Source organism: Amphibalanus amphitrite, unplaced genomic scaffold, assembly GCF_019059575.1.
Source record: "Amphibalanus amphitrite isolate SeventyFive unplaced genomic scaffold, NRLGWU_Aamphi_draft 000378F_arrow, whole genome shotgun sequence".
Classification (NCBI taxonomy): domain Eukaryota; kingdom Metazoa; phylum Arthropoda; class Thecostraca; order Balanomorpha; family Balanidae; genus Amphibalanus; species Amphibalanus amphitrite.
In genome coordinates this window covers 186,040-211,309 of record NW_024881872.1, presented here as the reverse complement: position 1 = coordinate 211,309, position 25,270 = coordinate 186,040, and the positions used below count along the sequence as shown (strand labels likewise).

The 25,270-nt window shown below is 52.5% G+C and overlaps 1 protein-coding gene across 2 annotated transcripts in view; it reads right to left on the bottom strand.

The window, feature by feature from the left end:
* The window catches only part of LOC122389998 (epidermal growth factor receptor-like), an 86,163-nt gene that overhangs the window by 20,479 nt on the left and 40,414 nt on the right, over positions 1 to 25,270 (bottom strand). The window contains exon 1 of one of the 2 annotated variants that reach the window (XM_043382557.1): positions 16,923 to 17,102. The exons of the other annotated variant lie outside the window; for it this stretch is intronic. The gene's annotated coding sequence lies outside the window, so the exon portion shown is untranslated. Of the gene's footprint in view, positions 1 to 16,922; positions 17,103 to 25,270 lie in introns of those variants that run through there. 2 annotated transcript variants of the gene reach the window in all.

The window sequence follows — 25,270 nt, the reverse complement described above, 5'->3', positions numbered from 1 at the left end:
TGGCGTCCGGCGGCGCGAACCCGGGTGGCGACAGCCCAAAACTGAGACGGCGGAGGGTCTAATGTCCACGCGGTCCCCGAGTGACCCCAGCACTGCCTAGCGCCGCCGACACGGAACGGCCATATTCTGATCGGTATTCTGGCGGCGCCGGCCGTCCGAGCGCCCGTCTGTCTGCCCGGCATCTGCACGACAGTCGTGTCGGCGTGCCGAGCCGCTCGCACCTGGACACGGCGTCAATGGATGTCCGACGGTTTATCCCGCTGTTTATGCACGGAGCGTCGAGCGCCGTCCGCCGACCGAGGTCCGGCTGGCAGCTCCGGCTCGCGCCATGCGGCCGGGCACTGCCGATCGACCGCGCGAGGCGGCTTACATCATCCGCCACTCAGCGGATAAAGGCGCCGTATTCCTCGAACAGATGCGCCGCGTTGCGACACCCGGTGACAAGTCACTCAGGAGTCGCTCGTGCGCTGTGGTGCGGGCCGATCGACGTGCGATGCTCGCGCTGTTCCGAGCCGGTCGTGACGGTGGTTCAGCCGGTCCTGCACGGCTCGAGGCTACTGAGAAGGCTGGTGGCTCGCTCCCAGCGCTCCCAGACGCCGTCGCGCCGGCCATCTCGGCTTTCTTCCGCACCGATAGCACACAAACAGCAGGTAATCGGTCGCCGGCGCCGGGCAAACAATACGGTGGCGGCGACCGTGGCGACCGGAGGCCTTCCAGACTCAGCGGCCAAGATGGCGGCTGCCGGGCGGTCCACGGCGGTCCACGGCGACGGTCCGGCGGTCCACGACAGCGGTCCGGCGGTCCAGCGGGCGGGCTCGTGTCAACAGGGTGGCCAAACGCCGCCGCCGCCGCTGCTCGCGAAGCTTGCGAACCGGCGGCGAATGTGGGTCAGGCGCGGTGGGGGCTCCCTTCTCCGCTTTGTCTCGCTGGAGTGGTGGGAAAAATGCGTGTCGCCTGTCTCTGAGCTGTGGTAGTGTACCTACCGCACCCCGACGCGCGCCGCAGAGGGGCCACTTTTTGCCGATCCGTGCTGGAGAGGTATCGTGTCACCATCTAGTAGTCAGGGGTATGCTCAGTGTCGTGCAGAGAGACTGATCGGACTAGTTATGCAGCCGGCTAGATCTTCTAAGTGCACAACGTGTTTGGGAATAATGCCCCTACTTAGAGATTATATTACAACATAGATTTAACGAGCACCGTCACTTGCCTGGCATATTTTGTAGATAACGCGTCATTTAGAGAATGTTTTTGAACTATTTTTGTCTGGTTTACTGGAAAACTTCTGAGGAAACAATGCAGGAAAAGATCGCCACTTGGAGTTTCCAGTTTCTCCCATTTGTGCTCGTTATATTGACAACTGTGTTTTGCGTTATCAAAAAGAATTCATAGAAGCATAGCTTTTTCATACTTTTGTACCAAGAGTTAAGGCAATGATAGGGTTTCCCTAGAGACAATATCGTGCATGAATTCTCACTGAACAATGAGCACAATGCGAACAAGTTTAATCCAAATAAAGCTCCCTCAAATTCACATGCCTACACAGGCGTCGCGATCTGCAGAGAAGTCTGCATGATCACCGGTCACAGACCACGCTGTCCCGTTTCACAGGGACCGGGAGCGGTCGGAGCAACCGGGCGGGTCTCCCACCCGGTCGGCCGCGGCCCGGGGACCTCGCGTTGCGTGCGGCGGCGACCGGCTCTCGCTCGGAGACTGCAGCTCTGAGTCAGCCGCTAGCACCAGCCCGCGGCACCGGAGACTGCGGGCCGACACAGGGCGCTAGCACCGGCCGGCCGGCCAGGGGAGGCACGCAGCACGGGCGGCCCCAGGCGCGCAGCATGGGCGGTTACAGGTGCGCAGCATGGGCGGAGCAGGCGCGCCCAGCGCCAGAGTCGACAGCCTTACATGGAGTGAGGAGGTGGTGAGAGACTACGCCCCGATTCCGTGTACGGAGATGAGAATACGCATGTGATGGGGATAGCAGATGTGCAGAGATAATGCTGACAAAGATAGGGTGGGTTGGTTATATCTTAATGTAGCGACAGAAACTGATTCCATGGCGGTATTTAGGACTAAGCTGTTGTTTCACTAAGATTAACGTCCTACTTTAGAATGCTGAAGAGATGGACTTGCTTAATAAGGCGCACAAGCCGGCTACTTACACCTCAAGCAGGCATCAGATGACACTGGTCGCGGCCGCAGCCGGTTGTACCCACGTCATTAGTACAGAGCGCGTGATCAGTGCACTTGCGGCCAAGGCCCGATCGTGACGTAATCACCGTCGCTGACGTCACGAGTTCTCTCGGCATCCTGCCGTCGAGACTCGCCGTCTCGCTGTCAGCTCCATCGAACTAACAACATTCCGTCTCCGATCAGGCAGCTCCGCGCCGCGCGCCACTCGGCTCCGCGCCGCGGATGCCACGGTCCATGCCGGGTCACGACCGGCGCGGCTTGTCTCCGATCCGGCTCTGTCCCACGGCCCTGACCTCCGGCGTGCCGAGCGCAGCCACCGGGTCCGACCGGCTCGGCGCGGCGGCCCGCTACTCGGCGGTGGACGGCCCGGTGCGGCCCGCGGCCGGGACAATAACACAAGCGGACCGCGGCAGACGGTCGGCAAGCTGGTAACGGAGAACTCTCCAGCAGCAATCAAGACGCATTGTCCCACGCTGCTGATACTCTCACTTATACATTGTCACAGGGTCGCCTTCTTGCTTAGCTATCCCATCTAAAACACTCATCAGACTTGACTTAAGCCACGCAGAAGGTCGCTATGAACAGCCACCAGTATGCCTTTTTTCCACACAGGTGATCAGACATTTCCAGACCAGGCGGATCCAGCTGGCGGCGGAGTCAATAGGCGGGGGAGGCCGGGGTGGAACCGCGCGCCGGCTCGAGACCAGAACAGCGGACCGACGAGAAGGTCGAGGGACCGGGCGGCCGGCTGGCGGCCACGAGCGGGGCTTTGTTCGCCGTCCGACGGTTCATAATGTAGTGGATATTTTTCCCGTCGGAGGCGTCCCGTCGGGCGGCGGGCACCCCCGTGGAGCGCTCCGACCGGCCGGGCCGAGCGCGGCTCCCCGCTGACGACACCGCGTGCCCCGGCGGCGCCCGGCGGCGAGCCAGATTGGCCGGAGCGCTCTGTCACCGGGCACCTGCCCGCCGCCAGATGGGTTCCCCTCTCGGACCGCCACTCTGCCAGCCGTGCCGGGAACGGGCCGGGAACCAACCGGGCCCGGCCCGGCAGAACACCGCTCGGCGGTAAAGGTGTCGCGCGATTGACGTCACGCCACCGGACCGTCGCGCCGCAGCGCTCGCCTTTTCCTCGTCGGTCGCATTCCGCCGAGTGTAGCGCAGCCGAGCGGCGGTCGCCGCGCGCGGCGCGCTTTCCTTGCAGCCCCGCGCGGCGCGAAAGTTTCCTCCGTTTGTGCGGCTGATCCCAGCGGACCGAGTGCGACCGCGTCTGTCGAGCGGGTGACGTTTTACAGGTAATCGTGCAGTGGTCACCGCAAAAACTGGCCGGCGTTCCCAGCTCGGCCGGGCCGCGGCGCCGGGGTGCGGGCGGGGGCGGGGGCGGGGGCGGCCGGGTGGGCGACGGTGGGAGGCACAGGCCACTAATGCGCTCACCTCTGTGAACCTGCTGCTCTGTGATGCAAATCTGCGCGCGGCCGGCCCGAGGCACCTGCTGCGCGCGCGCCCGCCGGCTGGCACCCCTCTCCGCCGGCCGGGACCGAACCCCACGACCGATCCCAAAACATGGCAGATAACAAGTTCGGTAATTGCTGCCTGTCCAGAAATCAGGGTCAGAGCGGGAGGGGAGCGCGAGGAGACGGGCGACGCCGGCCGACCGCTCGCCGCGCACATTAACCGAGCCCGAGCGAACCGTCCCGCCCCCAAGCGGCCTTTGTTTAAGCGGTCTTACCGTCACGGGGAGAGCGCAACTGATCAGTGAGACCGGGCTCTGTGACACGGTAGGACACGACCAGTAATAACAGACCCCGTAAATGCACTTGTAAGGAGAGGATGACCCCAAAATGACTCAACTTTCTTTTCGACGAAGAAAAAATGAAGTTTAACGGTTTAATCTTGAGGCGGGATTATATGCTCGAATGTGTGCAAATGTAAACTCAAGTGGATTGTATGTTGCAAAATGTCATTTTGATAGCAGTTCCCGCATGCGCATGGGATTGGCCAATTCACCCCCAGTAGTGTTTGTGGTCACAGACTTGAACAAAATATGACAACGTCTAATGCGTTCGGCTGATAAGTCGTTATCGTTGGTCGAGCGCCGGCCAGCCAATTACTGGGGCCCGTCTGTACAGAAATTAAGCAAATTAAACGAGGGCCCGCGGAGTGGCCGCGGCCACCTTCCATTCCGTTGACCGATAGCGCGGCCGACGGGTTAATAGGTGCTCAGAGCGAGATGGATTGTTTTCCAGCGGTATCGGTGCGGACGCGACAACAGCCGACCCGTCTGGGGCGGCCATTAATTCCTGTTTACCTGGCCGACCAGTCTGTTGGGGCCATTCTCTGCCCCTGCCGGCGCGCCGGGCGGCGGCGGGCGGGGGAGCCTTCAGAGGGGAGAGATAGGGTCGCCAGGGCCGGCCCCTCATCGCTCACCGATGGGCCAGGGCCCGCGTTAGGCGTCTCTGCATGCTTGGCTTCACAGGTGAAAGTGCGCCGCTGAAGTATCAACAAAGGTGGGAGCGTGGTGGCCGGCCAGAGCGCGGCTACTCGAGTGTTTATCATACAGATTTAAGCACGTCAAGTACGCAGTGACGGGAAAAGCGTATCAAACAGCGCGTATTATCTGAACGTGACACAGGAGCTGACGTGCAGAGTGTAATGACTGGCAGGCCGGCCGACGGACAGCCCATAAAGGGGCCGGCTCGGAATGCCGCTATGTTTTACTGCACTCGTACCGAGCCTGCTACACGGCCGCTCCTGCCTCATTCGGTCCAGCTCAGCTCTGTAACGATAGCTTTAAAAGCTCCGAGTCGTGCCGTCTCGCGGGCCGCCGCTCTCGGCTCTCTCGTCGGCCCGACCGCGCCCGGTCCACTCACTGCTCCTCACAAACAGACGGCTATGCAAGCACCGTATTACCGAGACCAGATAGCCGGCCAGCAGCGGCGAGAAAGCCGAGCGGCCCGCCGGCGCTCGGTCCGAATCAGAGGCGCCGCTCCGTAATAGCCGGGCCATCGGGCCGCCTCCATTGACCCACTAAAACGCTCTGAGACACGGCACGGCTCTCACCGAGCGGACTGCATCCGGCGCCTCGAGCGGCACCGGTCGACACCGGGGCGTCATCTGCCGAGCGTCATCCGGGCGGCATCAAACGCCATCAGTCGATGTCGGGGCGTCATGTGAGGGTAATCCGAACACACTTCCAGGGACACCATCTGTGTCTGAATGGTCGACATCCCAGCGTCATCCGATTGCTTCAGGGCGGCATCGAACGTCATCTTGGCGTCAGCAGCGCGCTACTGAACGTCACCCAAGCGTCATCTTCGATGACATTCGCCATCTTAGGTGCCGTGATTGGCGGCAGCGGCTGCGATACCGGCGACATACGATCGACGGTCTGGAATGTTGCCATATGGCCGAACGCCACTGTTTCCATATGAAAGACAGCTAGAGCCCAGAGTTACCATATGCCAGCTAACCAATGTTGTCGATTGACAGCAGCGCTGACAAAGCGCTACCCAAACCCAACGGAGCTCGGGGAGTCCAATCGGACGCCCTCCACGACAGGCCAGCTGCCATGACGGGAACCTACCGATCGAGGAACCATCTGGCAGTCCGGCGAACGCTAACGGCTAATGAGCTGCTTCAGCTCGAGACTCTGGCGTCCGATCAGCTCTTCTGCGCAGCGGGAATGTGGACACGGCCTCTTTGGAAAAGTATTGATACACCTACTTGTTGGTACCTATCGGACTCTCTGGTCAAGTATTGATATGCTTGTTGGTATGAGTTCCAAGGCAGCACCGATAGTTGTTTGATGTTATGTTTATTTTAGATTATGGCAGATGCCCACATTCCTATTTCCTCATCATGTTTGATGTGCAAGATAGCACACATCGGGCCTCAAACAAGCCATGAATGATGCATTCAAATTTCAATGCTGAGTATTTACGAATGCATACATACCGAGGAAAACCTGATCACAGCAGAGTTATGTAACAGTTCCGATACGCTCTGTAGTTAGTAGTTACGTCAATATTTGAAAAGTCCTCAGTCCACAGCACAGGAGTCCGCCTCCCCAACAGCAGCCTGAGAAGGGCAGCCATGTCTGGTTTAGTGCACCCCCCCACATATTATCAATACCTGCTTAATTCAATCCGATATCCCCGATTCATGGAAACATTCCATAGTTCACCCTCTGTTCAAATCAGGCAATCCTTCAGACCCCGCAAACTTCCGGCCCATTTCCCTGGTTCCTGTAGTCATGAAAGTGGTTGAGCGCATTGTCCATCAGCAGCTCTACATCTATCTCTCTCATAATCACCTTCTGGCATCCTCACAGCACGGCTTCCGCCCCCGGCACTCTACTGAAACCGCGTTGTTGTCCGTCACTGAACGCATCCTGGCCGCCACCGACAGGGGTGAGATCTCAATGCTATGCCTTCTCGATCTTAGTAAATGTTTTGACGTGATAGACCACGAGCTTCTGATGCAAAAACTTATGCTGCACGGTATCGAAATTTCCTGGTTCGCCGCCTATCTTCATGGACACACCCAGAGCGTGTCGTTGAAAAATGGGTCCGGAAGTAGAGTGCTGTCTCGGCCTCTTCCTAATACCATGGGTGTCTTCCAGGGCTCTGCGTTAGGGCCGTTACTTTTCACCATCTTCTCTAACAACTTATCGCTGTACGCGGGTGATGCAGTAGTCTTTCAATATGCCGACGACACCCAAGTATTGGTTAGCGGTCCTGCCAGGGACCTCGGAGTTCTCATCTCGCGCATGGAGGTTTCGCTCGCGTCACTCAACGAATGGTTCTGCGCTAACGCCCTGAAGGTCAACGCCAGTAAAACACAGCTCATTGTCTTCGGCAGTCGTCAAAATTTACGCAAATTGCCAGATTTCAGGGTATCGTTCCGTGACGCAGCGTTGCAGCCGTGCGCGCAGGTGGGGAACCTGGGCGTCACTTTTGACAGTACTCTATCCTGGGACGCTCACGTCTCCGAACTCAGCCGCCGGTGTACGGGACTGTTGATCGGTCTCTCCCATGCGCGCCACAGTCTCCCGGATGGCATCATTAGAACGCTCGTGACAGCACTCGTTATCTCACGCATCCAATACTGCCTCTCAGTTTATGGCAATGGGTCCCAAAAAAATTTCGATCGTCTCCAAAAAATTTTGAACTTCGCTGCTAGAGTCATTTTCGGTCGCCGTAAATTTGCCCATGTCTCTGACCTGCGAAAAAAGCTCGGGTGGTTGTCCCCGCGTCATATGGCTGATTACCAAACCCTTGTTATCGCCCACAAAGCCATTCAGCGCGGCGAACCCGAGGAATTGGCAACCATATTCGTCATAAACAGCGCTGTCCGGGAGAGACACTCCAGGCAAGACCACCTCTTTCACCTTCCGCGACCACGGCTGGAAACGGGTAGGCGGCGGTTCGGCTATCGAGCCGCTGCTCTACTCAACAGTCTCCCAACTCAGCTGTCGCAGCTGTCTCCCGCCCCCTTTGCCCGATCTGTTAAAGCCGCGATAGTGGACGGGGCATCAACTGATCGTCGCTGACCAACAGTGAGTTGTACCTGTGGTACTACGAAAGTGTCTCTGTCCGTGCTTTGACGTGAGTGAATGTGTGAATGCTGTGAATGTTTAGATTAGTAACCGCGGATACGGATTCTGAGCAGTAATCGCCACGCACTTTCAGAATGTGGATCGCTCATGATTGTTCAATACAATACACACGGCTCCGGCTCCTGTCTCCTCTCGCCCGATCCGCCGGCGGCTATCATCTCGTCTGCTCTCTCTTCTGCCGGCGGCAGCGATCGGCCCTCCTGTCCTCTGCCTCTGTCGACGGGGCGGCTGCACCCCTGCGCCCGGGGCCGGTCGGCGGGCGGCAGCGGCCCCGGGCGGCGGGCGTCTCTCTCTCTCTCGGGAGAGGCGCCCGGGCGCCGCCCGCCGCGGGCGTTCATTACCTTGGCCGGCTCGGTCGGTCGGTCGGCGCCCGGTATGCGCGCCGCGTGACGTCACGCCAAGATGGCGACCTCCGCGGGCACGAGCGGCCGCCGCCACCGCCTGGCTGCCGCTGGGAAGCTCGGGCAGGGCAGCAGAGGCCGCGGTGGCCCTAGCGCCGGGGCCGAGCCGTTCCGTTCAGCGGGATTTAAAGGTCCTCGGAGCTGGCGAGCTGCGACCGAGCCGTTCCCACGCTGCAAGGGCGCCGCGCCGCGCCGGTTGGCCGCCATTCCCAGGCCATTCGACCGCACCGTGCGGCGTTACTCACTGTTTGAGTGCCGCGCTTCTGAGTGCCGCCGGCAGCGAAGGATCGTCCGCCGGGCGCTCCCTCGGTCGAGAGGTCACTATCAGCCTTCCACGCGAGTCCCGTGGGAGTCACGAGTCACCAGGGAGCTTCTCTGACCTCACAGCTACCGGGGAAGTCCGCTGACACAGCCCACAGGAGGCCGTGGTGAGGGGTATGTTCGCAGAAGGGCCACCGATGGCGCAGATGGTCACGCAAGAGTGCCAAGGCCGTCCACTGGTCAGCATGCAGTCAGACCCGCAACAGACCACCAGGTGGTCTGTGATGGTCTGGAGGAAGGTAGACGGGTGGTCTGGAGAGAGGTGTTGACGGTTGGTTGGGACGGGGAGAGCTTGACGTCGCTTTTAAATATGTTGAGATGGACATAATTCTGGAGGTACAAGCAGGGGCGTCGCCACGGATTTTTGACTGGGGGGGACGGATGGGCTGACTAAAAACCCAAAAGTTAGTTAGTTTACCGTACAATTTCAGGCGTATGCACTACTTGTAACGCATACACAATACACATGTTCTCATGATCTCGCGTGGAGGCGTTATTAGTCACACTCTTTTCTACCTGTGCATGAATTGGCGGCGCGAAGCGCCGCGAAAATTGGCAAAAACTCTTGGCAAAACAGTCCCAAAACGCATAAATTTTGCTTCCCGCGTAATAAGTTTGATACCAGGACAGTTAGGGTCTGGTCACCAAGTCAAGCAGCCCTGCCTCTAAAAAATCGTGTGGTCCTCTGTAAACCGCTGTCAACCATAGGTACAGCTTTTTTCCAACTTCTGTGCAGTGTAGCTGCAGGACTGCGGGGTCGGAGCCGACTTCGGTCGTAGTCGACGGTTTTGGTCGGATAGTTACGGAGTTGGAGTCACCAAAATCGTAACAGACTTCAACTCTGAAGTCAGAGTCAACGTCATCCCCGCGAGGATGGGTCGAATAAGAGCTGGAGATTCTGTTGGCTGTGGTGATTGTAGGGGTCATGGTAAGACCAATGTAGGGGCATACTGAGCATTACGTCCTCCTGGGCTCTCTCAGACCAGGACGAGGTCCTCTCACCCTCAAGCATCAAGCGTTCAAAGGCCATGGTGAGACCTTCTGCTGTCGGATGGCCTCGAACGGGAAGAGGGCCGTTTGAGAGTGAGCTGAAGGTCTTGACTATTACGAATATCCTATGTAAAATGTGTGGTCTCTGCAAGCTGTTGTCCTACTGCACTCTGAGACTTTGGGACAGATCTTCAGCCCTTGTTGGATATGGTCGCCCCTACAACTGGAGCTTTGGCTCCCTATCGATGACCTGGGACGGACAGTCCAGAGCTGCACCTCGTAGGCAAGGCTATCTTTTAATGTGCCAAGAAACGTTCAGAGACAAAAGCATCACATCACATGTTTTTTTTCACTCCAATGCGGGCCGAGGGATGCCGTGCAGTCGGAGATGGAGTGGGGACTCCGAGCGCTTTTTTTTAAAGCCGGAGTCGGAGTTACCAAAATCATCTACTCCGCAGCCCTGTAAGCTAGGGTACAGTGTCAGCAATTCGCAGATTCAATTTGTATACGAGTAGGTATCCGCAATTTCATCCTAAAACGACAATACACCAATGTCGTAGGTCACTTTTTAAATCATTCATGGGGATATTTTTGCGGGGGACGTCCCCCCGGATTCCTCGACTGGGGGGGACGCGTCCCCCCCGTCCCCCCCGGTTTCGACGCCCATGGGTACAAGTGAAGCTGAAGGAAAATGCGCTAAGTGTGTGAGCATTCAAGACGGGTGTTTGAGGAGAATGTGGATAAATAATCATTTAGCGTGCCGGTATAGAACCCCGCTTAAAGGAACAGTATCATCGAAAAAAATCCATGTATGGAGCTGATTTTTTTTTACTAGCATTTCTTATTTTTCTGAATCAGAAAAACATAGTTTGAGGACCGAACTCGGTGAAAAATATTGCAACCACATTTCATTTTCATGATTCATTTTCATGAGCGAACCACCACTATACAACCATGGCCGCCAGTTTGGAAGCATGCAAAATTACTACAGAACTGGCGCAGATAATACATTATTGACGCTACGCTTACGCGGTCGTTCTTCTGATTGAGTTGTCCTTAGGGAGAGGTAGCCTTAGGTATTGCCTATAAAAATATAACGTGACAATTGGAGGGAGTGACAATTGGACGTGACAATTGACAATGGGAGAAAATATCACGTGACAATCACGTGATAAACGTCATACATTGGAGGGAGATTGTGATTCAAGCTGGAGGAATTCCTTTGTTGAGCCGCTAGAATCCGAAGGAAACAGCGGAAATTGCCTACGACTATTTAATGAATTTAACGGTGATGAATAAGTGCGAAAAACGTTTTGGCTTTATAAAATTTGATGAAATGACCAGGGTAAAAGTTTTATTACTGGCGGTCAATTCAAAACGGCGCAAACATTTAAACAGTGAAGATAGTGAAGCACGATTCAAAGTGTAGTACACCTTTCGTACTTTGAGCGGCGATAGCGGGATAACGGTGTGGAGCTTCGAGGATCGGTCTTCAGTTCCCGGACCAGAAAGGTGGGGCCTATGCAATGTCAAATTTCATCAAAATGGTGATACTGTCCCTTTAACAGCGTCATCCGACAAGTAGTGTGAATATTACCACTGACCGTGGGAAAAAGTTTTCAGTCGGAATGCGAAAGAAAGGGAGACAACAACAGCAATCATCAGACTTTTTATCGTCAATATAAAAATGGTCTTATTTGAAACAATACCAAGCACAACATCTTGCTAGACACAAAAAGATACATATCTCCATTCTGCTCCGTTAGTTACCTGCAAGAGGGCCTTTGTAACATGCTGAGAACGATATTGACCGGCTGAAGTACGATGGCAGATAGGCTTTATTCCCTTCTCCGATAAGGTTATTTACCATCCCCGCGGGTCACGAGGGGCATCGAGACAAAGAATCGGCCCGATCGGCCGTCTCCGATAGCGCCCGGGGCGTGTCGACCTGCCCAGAAGCGGCCGTCGCGTCCCATTAGCCGGGACAGCGGAGGCCGGTGAGGGTGCTCGCTGCACGGCCCTCGCAGAGCTTCCCAGAACGCTGAGCCGCCCTTCGACCGATCACTCGATAAGATGTTGGCCGAAGGAGGCCGGCAGCAGACTTGTGCCGGGACCAAAAATCAAGATCCAGGATCCTCAAGGTCCCACGGCAAATTCAATTTTTAGAATCCAAGGTTTCCAAGGTCCAACGGCAAATTCAATTTCTAGAATCCAAGGTTTCCAAGGTCCCACGGCAAATTCAATTTCTAGAATCAAGGTTTCCAAGGTCCCACGGCAAATTCAATTTCTAGAATCCAAGGTTTCCAAGGTCCCACGGCAAATTCAATTTCTAGAATCCAAGGTTTCCAAGGTCCCATAGCAAGTATACTTTGCAGGGTCCACAGTCCCCAAGGTCCCACGACAAGAATGCATTGCAGGATCAACAGTCCCCAAGGTCCCACGACAATAATGCATTGCAGGATCCACAGTCCCTAGGGTCCCACGACAAGTGTGAATTTCAGGATCCACAGTCCCCAAGGTCCCATGACAAGTACACACTTCAGAGTTCAGGGTCCACAGTCCTCAAGGTCCCACGGCAAGAATACATCTCAGGATCCAAAGTATTCAGGGTCCCACAACAAGAACTTAAACAAATTAACATTCTGATGAGCAGACTTACTTCTAAATATTCTGCCAATGGATGCCCAGCAACATTTAAAGGGGCAGAACCAGGCAAACCTGTGGACTGTGGTGGTTTTATCGTTAACCAACATAGGTAGGGGGAGCTTCAACACAAGTTAAAAATGAATCATAATATCAATCTCTCCTTCTTTAACCTGACAAATTCGTAAAAAATATAGGTAGGTAATAGGTACCTTGCAATTTGTATTGTCATGTCCCTTTCAATTCAATCTTACCTTATCAGTAGGAATGTAGGATAGCACCTTACAGTTATTGAAGACAGACATTCAAGTATTCTTTCAGGCAATATAAAAAACCAGAAATAAAACCTACAGGCTTCATAGAAATGGAAAAGTTGAATTGGATAGGTATTGCTTTCGATTTTCTGCACATTCAGTTACATAATACCTAGGATAAAAAGTAAAATATGTTCTAAGTCTTGTTTGCGCGAGCGCTCACAGAAAAACTGATCGACTAAGCCAATAGAATTAGAGTATCAGCGAGCGCAAACCTTACCTACTTACTGTTCATTCACATTAGATTGAAGGCTCTGAACAAAATTCCATCTGACAATTTTTTCGTCAGCCGGTTATTCGTCGGCAGATTTTCGTCTGACTTTTTCGTCTTGCATTTTTTCGTCTGTTCGAATTAATTTGGTGCATTTTTCGTCTAAGTATTTTTCCATCCGGCATTTTTTCGTCTGGACGAGGCGGAAAATGTCCTTTGAAAATAATGCGCGGGCTTAAAAATGCACATGGGTTTTTTCTCTAGGGCAGACGAACAAATGCATAGACGAAAGTCTGCGGACGAAAATCTGCAGACGAAAAATTGTCCAACGAAAACCTGCTAAACGAAAAAGTTGAACTGTCATGGAATGATTGCTTATATTGCTCATTGCTCAATGGTGATTTGATGAATTGCAAAACAAATAAGTTTGACACTTACTTGGTCAGTGGGTAGCTTCCAAGTAGCTTCAAGCCCGGCATATCACAACCCAGAAAATATGTGAGGTGAGATTAGAAAAGAACTTTCCAAACCACCACTGTCCACTGTTTGACAGTTTCATAATCCATAACATTGATAATGTAAAAAGCTACCAGGTCTCTTGTTCCAGTTCTGCCTCACAACCATGGCAATGATTTTGCTCTATATATGTCTACACAGTCTGGTTCGTTTTCTCTTCGTGTAGCTATCTAGCCCCTTGCAGCTGGTCGCTCAACCATAGATATTTATTGAAGTGCTTACAGACAAAACCTAGTGCAGGGTCCTTAGTGGCCCATTTGCAACATAAACCTCATGGTCCAGCTTCCAGGATTCTTGAGGTCCCTCAACAAAATGGTGGTGTAGGTCCAGACCGTTCTCCTAAGATCCCATGACAAATAATAAAACTAGCACTGAAGGTCTGCATTCTGCAGGGTCTTGCAGCATACCAAAATTTTGAGGTCCTAATCCCTGGGTTTCCATGGTTTTACGGCATATGAAATGTTGAGGTCCTGGGTTTCTAAGGTCTCATGTCACATGAAATGTTGATGTCCTGGGATTCCAAGGTCTCACGGCATATGCAAATGTTGAGGTCCTGGGATTCCAAGGTCTCGCGACATATGCAAATGTTGAGGTCCTGGGATTCCAAGGTCTCGCGGCATATGGATGTTTTAAGGTCCTGGGATTCCAAGGTCTCGCGGCATATGGATGTTTTAAGGTCCTGGGTTTCCAAGGTCTCGCGACAAAAATGGCAATGCAAGGTCCAGGATCCATCAAGGTCCCAGACCTTGGACTCTGCGAACCCTGGATCTCGGATCTTTTTGGGACCTTGGCACAAGTCTGGCCGGCAGGCTGACGGTTCGCCAACATAGCCTCAACTCCTAGAACACCGGCGCAAATATGCTAATCGGCACTGCATGCAATCTGGATGAGCGCAGGAATAATTTCCTCGGGCCGACATGTGACAGTTCACAGATAACTGACCTACTGTATAGCAAATGTCGTGGTAACTCCCGCAGCTACTAACATTAATTCCGCAGATAACGTGTTTCGAGAAGAACGGTTTCAATTCGAGTGGATTACCCGATGTGTCATCGCGAGCTGACGACTTGTCTGAGCGCCTCTGATGAGCACGACGAGCACGACCATGATGCGACTGATATGAGACGGGTTACTCGTAACGGCATGAACCAGATCTCGTGGCTCGGCCTCAAAAGCGTACAAATCTCCTCAGCATCGCATAATGTGCTCATAATGCAAACTGTTCCGGTCCCAAAATAGTAATACATTTATCATGAAATGCGTCCCGGCGCTATATCGTCTCATGTGTAAATAAAAAAAAATCTGCTGCATGTGAAACTCTAAAACCATGCGACAGAGTAAGCAAAAATAGTATCTTCGAAGCGTGGCAGTAACATACAGAAGTATTTGGATCAATTTAGGTACCTTGTTGGTGGGTTAATTATTTTGCTTAACAAATGTACAGTTTCCTCAGACCTTGAAGGTGAAAAATAATATATGTAAGGTAAGTTCAGAAGGCACGTTAGAGCTGTCAGCCGCTCTGACGAGCTGGGCATTGTTCACAATTATCCACCCAACACGATACAGCGGTTTGAAACAACCAGATTATGCCAGTAAGAAGACAATAAGCCAATCGGCATTGGATGCAGACAAGATCGATCATATGCACCATGAGCAAAACTGACATTGAATGCCTGAAAGACAAAATGATATCTTTTCTATCTTTCAGACAAGCTATTAGCTATTTCACAATCAAAGGCATCGATTTTTTTTACAAAACAAGCCTAGGCCTCTGATGCAAATCGTAACCAAAATTCATCGTGCGCCGGGACAGTGCCCTCCTTCCTCTCTACTTGCACAGACAGTAGAACGAAGGGAGACGCCAGGGTAACGGTGTTTCACTGGATATTGCCTCAGATCGTTATTCGTCCCCTTTGGAGCCCATCCCAACTGGGGTAACTATTGGGCGGGGAGCGGAATGTCGGGGTGAAAACTGAAAAGGCATTTCGGAAAATAATGGCCCTCAGGACCTCCATTGTCTTTGACAAGTGAAGATACCATCCAAGGCAAGGGTTTGAAGGATTCGAGAGAAACTTGTAGAACAATCGGCTGGAATTGTTTTAACATTTATCACGGATGTTCTCTGCCGATGAAGTTAAAATAAGTCTTCGCAACTTGGTTTAGGTGTGTACCACTACCTAGACCATTTATGTTTTCTAGAAGCGAACAGCTTTTGTGTAACTTGTAACCTATCCCAATCTCAGTTTTATCTTGATTCATGGTCTTCTGGAAACCGATACCCGTGAGACGGCTCCAACTGTCCTCTAACTCTCCAATATCTCTCTGCAACACGGACAAAGCTCCGTGACACCCAACCCCAGACTAGCCGGCCTGACGAGCGCGGCGGAGACGAATCGAGCCCGGACCGAGAGCCGACAGGTCGACAGCCCACTCCATTGTGCGAGTCCGAGCCTCCTTGAGACGCCGCCGCCACCGTCCGGCGCTGTCCGAGACTGTCTGGCGCTGCTCGGGGCTGTCTGGATCTGTCTAGGCCTGTCTGAGTCTGTCTGGATCTGTCTAGGCCTGTCTGGCGCAGTCTGGCGCTGTCTGGGTCTATCGGGTCTGTCTGGGGTCTGTCTGGGTCTTTCTGGCCTGTCCGGGTCTGTCTGGCCTGTTTGGGTCGGTCTGGGTCTGTCGGGATGTCCTGGGCTGTCTGTCCTTGCACTGGACTGTTCGGTGTATCCGAGGATGTTCTCCTTATCAGGGAGATGTTCAGAACTGTCGGAATATGTCCAAAACTGTTTGCTATTGTCGCGGTTGTCCAGAGAAGTCAGAGACTAATCGAACTTGTCCGAGACTATCCGAGGATGTCCACCACTGTCTTCTGCAGTCGGAAATGTCTGGGACCCTGTGGGACTGTCTAACGCTGTCCAGAACTGTCTGTTGCTGTGCTGTCGAGATTGTGCGGGGCTCTCGGACCCAGCGGAGGCAGCGGGGAGCCGCGAACAGCGAGCCCGTCGCCCGCGCCGCCGGCCAGATTGTTTTCCACGCGTTCCGAGGTGACGTTTTTGCCGGGCCGGTCGGAGCGGGCCGCGGCCGGCCGGCCCGGTCCCCGCCGAGGCCGCGCCGGCCCAGCTGACCACCGAGCGGCGGCCGCCGGGCCGAGGGGAGCCACCTCAGCGGCCCCCGCAGCGCGGGTCCCACGGGCCGGCCGAGACGCCCGCGCGGGTAGCATGATACCGCCAGAGAGGCACCTCAAGTGCAGCGCAAACGTAACCGATACGGATGACAGCGAACATAGCGAGCCTGAGGCGGTTATCGGGGTCGGTGTTTGACCAACAGGTGGTATCGGAGGGACGCTATCGGTGGAGGGCACACAGAGCGAGGTCAGGGCGGTGAGGCGACCCGCTGCGTACGACGTGAAACGTACTACGGACGTATGACGGGCCGGTCTGATGACGAGCTCTTTCACCGCACAGCGTGGCTACTTATTATTGGGAGCTGGAGGAGAGAGTGGCAGAGCAGCGGTGTGGCAGAGGCGGGGAGGTGGTGGCGTAACACGCATCAGCACACGACCAGCACAGGCATGTTTACGTTCGAGGTATCACGATAATACTGATCAAGGCGTGAAAACAAAAGCTATGATTTCAGCCAAACATTAAACCACCTCGTGGTCGGCTCATGATTCAGCGGCAGTGCGCCGTCAACAAAGCACTGACCGTAGGTCGACGGCGAGGCCTTACCTAGCTCGGATTCCGATTGCAGGCGACTTTTGGACAATCGCGTTCGCACAGCGATGTCTGCCAGACACGGTCGCGGTTCTGGCTAGCGCGTGGCGGCGGTGCACTGTCCGTGTTCGTTCCCCGCCCGAGCCTCCCGGCACCGACACACTCCCTCCTCACTGAACGTCCGCTCGCGACTGGCGCGCCACCTCCCGGCCACCTGCCGCCGACCACCGCGCCGCTGACGCATTCTGGGTAGGCCACTCGCGGCCGGCTAAATTACAGGTAAACATTCGTGGAGTGAGAGGGATTCGCCTGTACCATTACACCGCTGAGGTGCTGGTGCGGTTAGATCCAGGTAGTGGTGTAGGTAACGGCTGAACAGTGAACAGCCAGAAGAGTTCGGCTGGGTACGAAAGAAGAGTAAGGTCGAGGTCGCTTCTGCCATTCGACTGGGTCTTGTCGATGGAAGAGTGTTTTGTGAAGAAACATGCATAGTTTTACGTGGAACAAATTGATCTCAAAGTTCTTTTTCGAGCCGGGCCTGAGGGATTTTTTTTTTAATTATTCAATTAGGTACATTACCTACTAGGGTATACCTAAATTAGGTATACCCTAGTAGGTAATATTAACCTAATGCAGTAGTTGCTGTTCGTTTTTTGTGTGAAAAAAGACATTATTGTGTAAACAAAAACGCGTGCTCTTTGAACGAAGATAGACGACTGATACCTGAGGCATAGGCGGCGGAACGGGGAGGGCACCGGGGCACCGTGCCCCCCCCCCTTTGATTTTGGCATTTTAACATTAGCCCTATGGGCGTTGCATGGAAAGAATGGGTCCAAAAGTCGGCAGTGACCCCCCCTCATTGAAGGTGTTCCGCCACTACTGGCCTGAGGATGATTAAAATTCGGTATTTGGAGGTATCAACCATGTGTGCATTGTCAAGTCATGGTTGGTCATGGGGAGCGGCAGTTTTTGCCACATTAACCCGCGCCGTGCTGGTGGCCTGAACTTTCCGCCGAGTGCTGGGGGGGGGGGGGGCGTTTTCACGCCCCCCCGTCTAACTCGGCTCCTGGGCCACGTAGCGACACGCGGTAAGCGGCAATCGAAAGAGCGTCAAAAATAAAGACGAAAACACTTCGGTCATTTTTTGGGTCAGGTCAAAGGTCAGGTCACCAGAGGTCACCAAAGGTAAAATGTTGACTATTTCAACATTTTGGAAACTGCCAACGGCTATCTCGGGAACCGATAGAGCTACAGCGCCGCGGAAAAGCGCATTCGATAGCCCTTTTACAGACCTTTCTGAGTAATGTTCTCAGATTTGACCTCAGGTCAACGGTTTAGCCTCCAGAGGGCAAAAACTCCAAAAATAGCCGTTTTTACGAAAAACGTTTTTTCGTCAATAACTTTTGACTCATAAGCGCCATGACATTACTTTTGCCAGCATCGTGTTCCTCTCGTCGAGACGCGTCGAATGAACTATTCGTTGACCTTGAAAGGTCATTTTGAAAATTTGACCTCAGGTCAAGGTCATGACCTGACCGAAAAGGGTCATGTTGCATATCAGTCGATCCGTATCGTCGAGCTGAACACATCTGACGTGTTTTCACCGCTCTAGCACGTCTCTATCAAAAGTTATAGCCAAAAAACTGCTGGCGACCGTTCATGACCTGAGATGACCTCAGGGGCACACAGAGGGGTCACAGGTGCATTTTTCCTATTCAGTGTGTCATGTTTACCTATGAACCGATGTTTGAGAGCGTTTTGAACGATATTCGTCCAAAAGAGGCGCATTTCAATTTTCTCCCATTGACTTATAATGGAGAGGTCGCAAAATTGACCTGACCTTAGGTCACAGATATCAAAAATCCGAGATATACATTTTATACATACTGTTACTCATATCAATCGCTGAAAGTTTCAAAGTGATCGTTCAGTCGGTGTAGCTATAGCGAGCCTTTGAACTTTTTCTGAGGTAAGGTCACTTGACGTGACCTGGTGACCTGACCTTGAACGGCCTAGGTCTGAAATTTTCACAACATGTGCGGAAATGATGTAGGAACACGTGTACCAAAAACGGCGGCGCTGCGCGCCGCCGTTTTTGAGATATTCGCAAAAAACCTGAGGGGGGGGCGTAAAAACGCCCCCCCCCAGCACGGCGCGGGTTAAAGAAGCGAGACTCTTTTCACTAATGTGTAGTTAAACGCAAATGTAGGCATACCTGATCAAGTTTGATAAAAAACAAATTGACACGGCAATAGGTTTTGCTTTTGTGCCGAAAAGGCAACAAGAAAAGAAAATGAGTGAGCACGAAAGCGTATCAAGAGCTATTTTCGCTGTTGGCCCATAATAACATCATACCAGAGAGAGCATACAATGGATATGCAATAGGCATACAAAATGCATGATAACGCTTATCATCAGAAAAACCGAGCACAATCAGTGCCCGGAAAGGAAGCAAACGGCAAACGCGTTGAAAAATGACAGGCCAAGATACTAGTCTAAAATAACTAATAAGATATAAGTAAGTTAGCTAATTTTTAGGCTTCATTCCCAGATCTTTAGGACATCACTTTCCTAACTTCCGATAACAACCTACTACAACCTACTAGTAAGCGTCTCTTATATAACTTCTATAGATGATAACGAAAACCATTTCATTTTTACATAAAATAAGACACAACTTTTATCAAACTACTTTATCTAAAGAGCTCAAACTATAACGGGGTACTAATAAGCGCGATCGATTTTGGCTTTCATTTTGGAAATGTAGGAAATTTATCTGACAAACGGCATTTCTTGACGCGAGTATTCTGAACAAGGCGATGACATTTCAACAACGAAGAGCCGGCGAAGTCTGTTTTAAGTGCTGCTATCCTTCCCGACTGAATGTTTGCCTCATAGTCGCGATTTGTGCTATTGTCGGCATTTGTCGCTATGCGGCTAGCCTTGAGGAGCTGTGACCTCGAGACTTCAGATGGCCAATCACGTGTCCGTGATGAATCCGGTGATGTAGAAGCGCGTGTAACGACCGATGGTCTCCGCCTGTTAGTTAGGGAGCGATAATGGACAAACAGAGGACACCGTCGCCAAACCCCCCAGGCCGCGGAACTCCGAGAACAGGTATTTTGTCTGGCGGCATTTTGTACCGCCACGCACGCTGTGTGAATAGTCAAGTCACGGAAGCGGACGAACAAACACGTGTTCTCTGATGGCGACGACAACTAAATCGTTGTGTTCAGATTGTTACGAATGTAATGTTTATCACGGATGTTGGGTACGTTTAGCGGTAAGTATCACTCGGACAAGCGTGGAAATGACGCATGCTTGAAACACAACAAGCAGTGAGCATTTCATGAGGTAAATGGTATAGAGTCGTGATCTAGCTGTTATCTACCTGTTTTCCTGGAAATATGCGATCACCGCGGAAGACTGGAGAACTCAGTATCACTTAGTGGACTAAAATATATTTTGCGTTCACTTCAACACATCCATCATATTAATGTTTCACTAGACACTAAATGGTATTGAAGTCATGCCCATGTGGCTGGGTGGATTGAAAAAGTCGTTATCACTAATTACTAAATAATGGTACATGTAGGTATGTCCTTCCAGATCATTCCCCGATAGTCTGGAGGACAAAGCTAACGATTTTTCATACGAATGTTTTCTTGAATACTTGTCTGTAGATGCCTACAGATGGCCTTTTTTGGTAACCGCAATTAGCACTTCCCGAAAACCTCAGTGCATCGTCGGGTCGTTGTGATGCGGTTGATAAGAGCCTGGCGCGCGCCTGAGTGGGTTTGACGCGCGCGGGCTGCCTGCTGCCACCCTGAGGAACCCGTCTCACCGCAAACACGCGGCAGGGAGCGTGCGCGCGGTACCGTCCGCGCCGCCGGCGGTCACCGGCACCACACCGGGGGCATCCGAACGCGCCGGCCGCGCCGCGCCGTGTCGCAATGCAATGATGTTTTCCCTGTTTGATGTTATCTGCAGCCTCCAAGGCTACGTGGCGGAGGGACGTAGCCGGCATCGGCAGCGCTCTGCGCCACCGGTTCTCAGTACGCCGAGTATGTGTGGTGTCACAGCGGCGGCCCGAGCTCTTATTTCGGACAAAGGCTGCAGGAAAATAGCACTCCTTTTGTTGGCGACAGTCGTCCAGAGCCCCGTTGGAGCAGGCTTTCCTGATTGTTCACCTTACGGTCGTCGTATTGATGGCTCGCTCCGGGTGACTCTGGGCGACTCTAAGATAATCATTTAATCCAAGTTTCAGGCTCTAAGACTCCAGTCAAGCAGATTCAAGTCACTCCTGATAGTTACATGAATGGTTTAAACTTCCAAGTGACTCAGAACCGGTAATGGTTCCATCACTCTCGGACACCATCCGGTTCATGTGTCGATTCATCCAAACCCATAAGCCCGGGGTTTCTGAGCTCAGTCCTGCTCACATCAGCACCACTTCCGACGCACGCCATCGTCAAATCTGGCGCCCGTGCGCCACTATCGTCCTCGACGCTACGCCCGCGGCATTATCGTCGCCGCACGAGACCGGCAGATTTGTGCGCCACTATCGTCACACGTGCGCCGCGCGAGCCGCGTTATATCAGGACTATTTCCGACCCGACCTGCCCGACACTATTGAGTAACTGATACAAATCTCGTGCGCTCCGCTGATGTAGATACGCAAAGCGTCGCGCACGAAGAGCTACCCCAGGAGGGTCCAGCAGCAGCAGGATCCCTCCAGACACCTCCCCGTCCCCAACCGGACCTGCGCAAGACTCAGTGTGTTTCCCTGAACAAACGGATTTACAAACATATGCCGCGCATTGTCAACACGTGGCTTCGGAGCGCGGCTGCTTCTTGGAGCTTTGTGTTAAACTGGTTACATTTTTAATGTGGTTAGATAATAGTTAACGAGGTATAGTGCGGCTGTAAACTCTGCATTGAACACGACGAGGAAAGAAAATATTGAACGCAATAAGGTTTGAGGTAATTTGTGATAGAAAAAAAAAACGTTTTATGTCGCTCATGTTTCTTGACTACGAGACTATCTTGCCGCAGAATTGGTTTATATAATGTGTTTGCAGCCGCAGAAATATGAACGATGCAAGTACACGTCATGACTGAGCCACATCTGCATTACAAACTTACCAATTAATTGGTAACTATAAAAAACGCTAAATTATAACATGGACAGTTATGTTGTATACCTACAGCATATCGCATTGTAAACACCGCAGTCCGTCTGCCGATGTTGTCATTCCCATACGAAACAGAAAAGTCACGAGAACGTTATCCTCGGAACGTTGACCGCATCTTCAGGAGCGACCACCGATGCACAGAAACTCGACGGTCAACTGCGAACACCTGTTTCGAGGCGATCACTACCGATGTGAAGGCCCACTTTCCTGCCTGGAAGGAACCCCGGCGTACGAAGAACAAGCCCGGACTCTAATGAGGCTGGCCATCAAAGGGGGTTCGGGAAGTACCGGATAAAGAAGTTTGGGTGAACTCCGAGCTTGCCGTCACCTCGTTACCTGGTTACTCACGCGAGTGGACCGTTGATTGCCGACAGAAGGCCAATGCAAACTGGAGTACACCGGCCGTCTTCTTTCCGTGATTGGCCCGTCGCTTATGACGTCACACACTTACCTAAATGCAGCCTCCGGCGGTCTCTGCCCTCTGTGCGTCGATACTCACCTGAAAATAAGAACAAGTCGTTATTTTGGATCTCATTAAACACACAGACATTGGTGAGACACACGCAAGACGTCCGTTTTCCTGATGAGCGCTGTTAACGCTGACAGCACTCGCCAAACTGTGTGATCATTTGTGGAGCGTACATACAAGCGCTTGAGGAAAACACATTGTAATTACAGTCTGATAATTAACTAGAACGAGGCAGGTCTGTAGTAAGTCTTATCGTGAATGCGGGGAAGTTAGAAAACTTGACGGGAAGGTGCTAATTTGACGCGATTTGTTCCAGACAATCACATGCAGCCACACGAAGTTAATTACCACATTCATAAAAGAATTGGTCGGTTAGTACACATTCTCTTCTCCTTGCTAAATCTCCTTCAAACCACGCCGACCATGTAGCGCGCCTCTCTGCCGGCTGTGGGCGCCATTAGACCGGCCACTCCCAGGGCTGTGCCGGCCTCTCGGTCTCTCCGCGCCGGGCCGGCTCTCACTGCGCGGTCCGCGGGCTCGCCGGCTGACCGCTGTCGGTGTCGGTGCCCGGTGACCTGTCGCGGCGACTTGCGGTTATGGCTCGCTCCACTGGTCGGCCAACGGGCCGGCTCCAAGCCACTGGCCAGGTTATCGCCACTAAAACCGACGCTTTACGACGGAGTTCGTGTAGGGCCGCTGAAACATTAGCGGTCGCGGCCTCCGAGACGGGCTCGACATCGACACCGGACGGCAGGACTGGCTGCCGGTGCTCTGCCGACCTTGGATGCCATCTTCACTGGCTGATCGTCTCAGCAGCTCCGGCTGGGAGTGGTCCATCCAGCAGCAGCTCAGCACTGCCGAAATGGCCGCAGGATCAGCCGGTGCAGCAGCTCAGACGGACCACAGCAGCCGAAACGGCATCTCTAGCGAGTCCGTCGGCTTTCACTAGTAGCGGTTCAGATCAGGTTCAGATATGCTCAATGTTCATGGCTGATACTATTGAGGACAATGAACACAATTTGAACAACGATGTTTATGACGATGTTCGTCATGATGCATCATGTGCCATTTAATTAAGAAGATATTACCATTTCTCGAAGGGAATGCCACATTACTGAGATTAGGCCGTTATAGCGGCTTTAGTCATCGTTGCATACTGCAAATACAATTGAAAAATCGTGGCTATTTCGCTTATGTCGTGAACCACATGGTACGAATGAGAGGAAAACTAGGCGGGCGAGTATGCGGATAACGCCTCGTTTTACAGTAGTTCGGTTACCTAGCCACACTCCCGGATCCAATGCAGGGAGAATTGATAAGCGATGACGAAAGCCGAATGTGAAAACTATACAGCGTGACGCTTGTGGAGGACATAAAAGCGTAAGTGTCGTGACTTCTCACTTTTCGTGGTTGACGTAACAAAAGCATCACGACAGACGCGATACTCTTTGAAGTAACTATTTGTAGTAATTGGTACGGTTTGCTACATTTTCCTCAAAAAGCAGCCATGTCTTACAAAACAATAATTAATTATATACGTCAACAAAGGTCAAAGGAGACGTCGGCTGTCACCGATACATATAGTGTCAGGACTGAGCAGCACGTCTATGTCCAGTTGTACATACATATAGTAAATGCAGCTCTAATGATATGTTTGATGTTTCCTGAGAGCATGGTCTTTGCAGACTACCCAAAGTCTTTATGAATATGATCTGATACCTATTCATAACGACTTTGGGTAATCTCGTCGTTCTGATCTGATATTCATGACGACGAGATTACCCAAAGATTATGACGAGATTACGAGATCATGATCTGATAACTATTTTCATTTCGTGTCATCAGATTCAAGAGTAGGTACGTCCTCCTGTTTATACTATCATTGATATTTAAATTGGGCCTTTGAATCAACCATGCTCAAAATTTCACATGTTTCCGCAGTGAACTCGCGTATCACTCACCTTGAAATCAAAACGGTAAAGAACGTAGCTATAAATCTGTTTGAGTGAAATAATCCTTCTACCATACACTAATAAATCACAATTTCATTGGAACGACGTTGCGTTTACTAACAATGGCCGCGATAGTGTCTAGTCCACTTCCGTGACAGATAGCTTAACGCAACAATCATTCGCCGATATCTCGGGAAAATCTCTCCTGCGCCGGATGTCCTCCTGGCCCACTCGCAGCTCCAGCTGTCCTTCGATTCTGACCCTCCCCCTGCCCCCCCCTCTGAAACACCCACCCGACCGTCCGGCAAATGACTGCACGCACAGGTAAAGCGGACCGGAATCGGCCGGCCTTGCAGCGCCGCCGTAACTGGCTATTATCTCTCCAGAGCTTGATCGTAGCCCCAGGCACTGCTGGGGGCAATATTCGAAAAGATGGGACGCCACCTGCAGTTGTGACCCGGGGCCAAGAGGCCAGCTCAATAGGGGCCCGGGGCTGGCCCTGGACGTCCCAGGACCCAATGGTTAACTCCGAGACTGAAGACAGGAGAATAAAGAATCGGGACAAGCCAACGAGCCATGGTTTAATCCGGTTCCTAACAGGTTCATCGACGAATTGGCATGTGGGTTTCGACCTCAAAGAATGTGATGGATTTCTTAAAGTTGCATCTGGCCCGTGTCAATTGTCATTTGTAAACTGACGGTGCAAGGTTTTTGTAGGCATCTTGCAACTAACCGAGAAATTCGAAT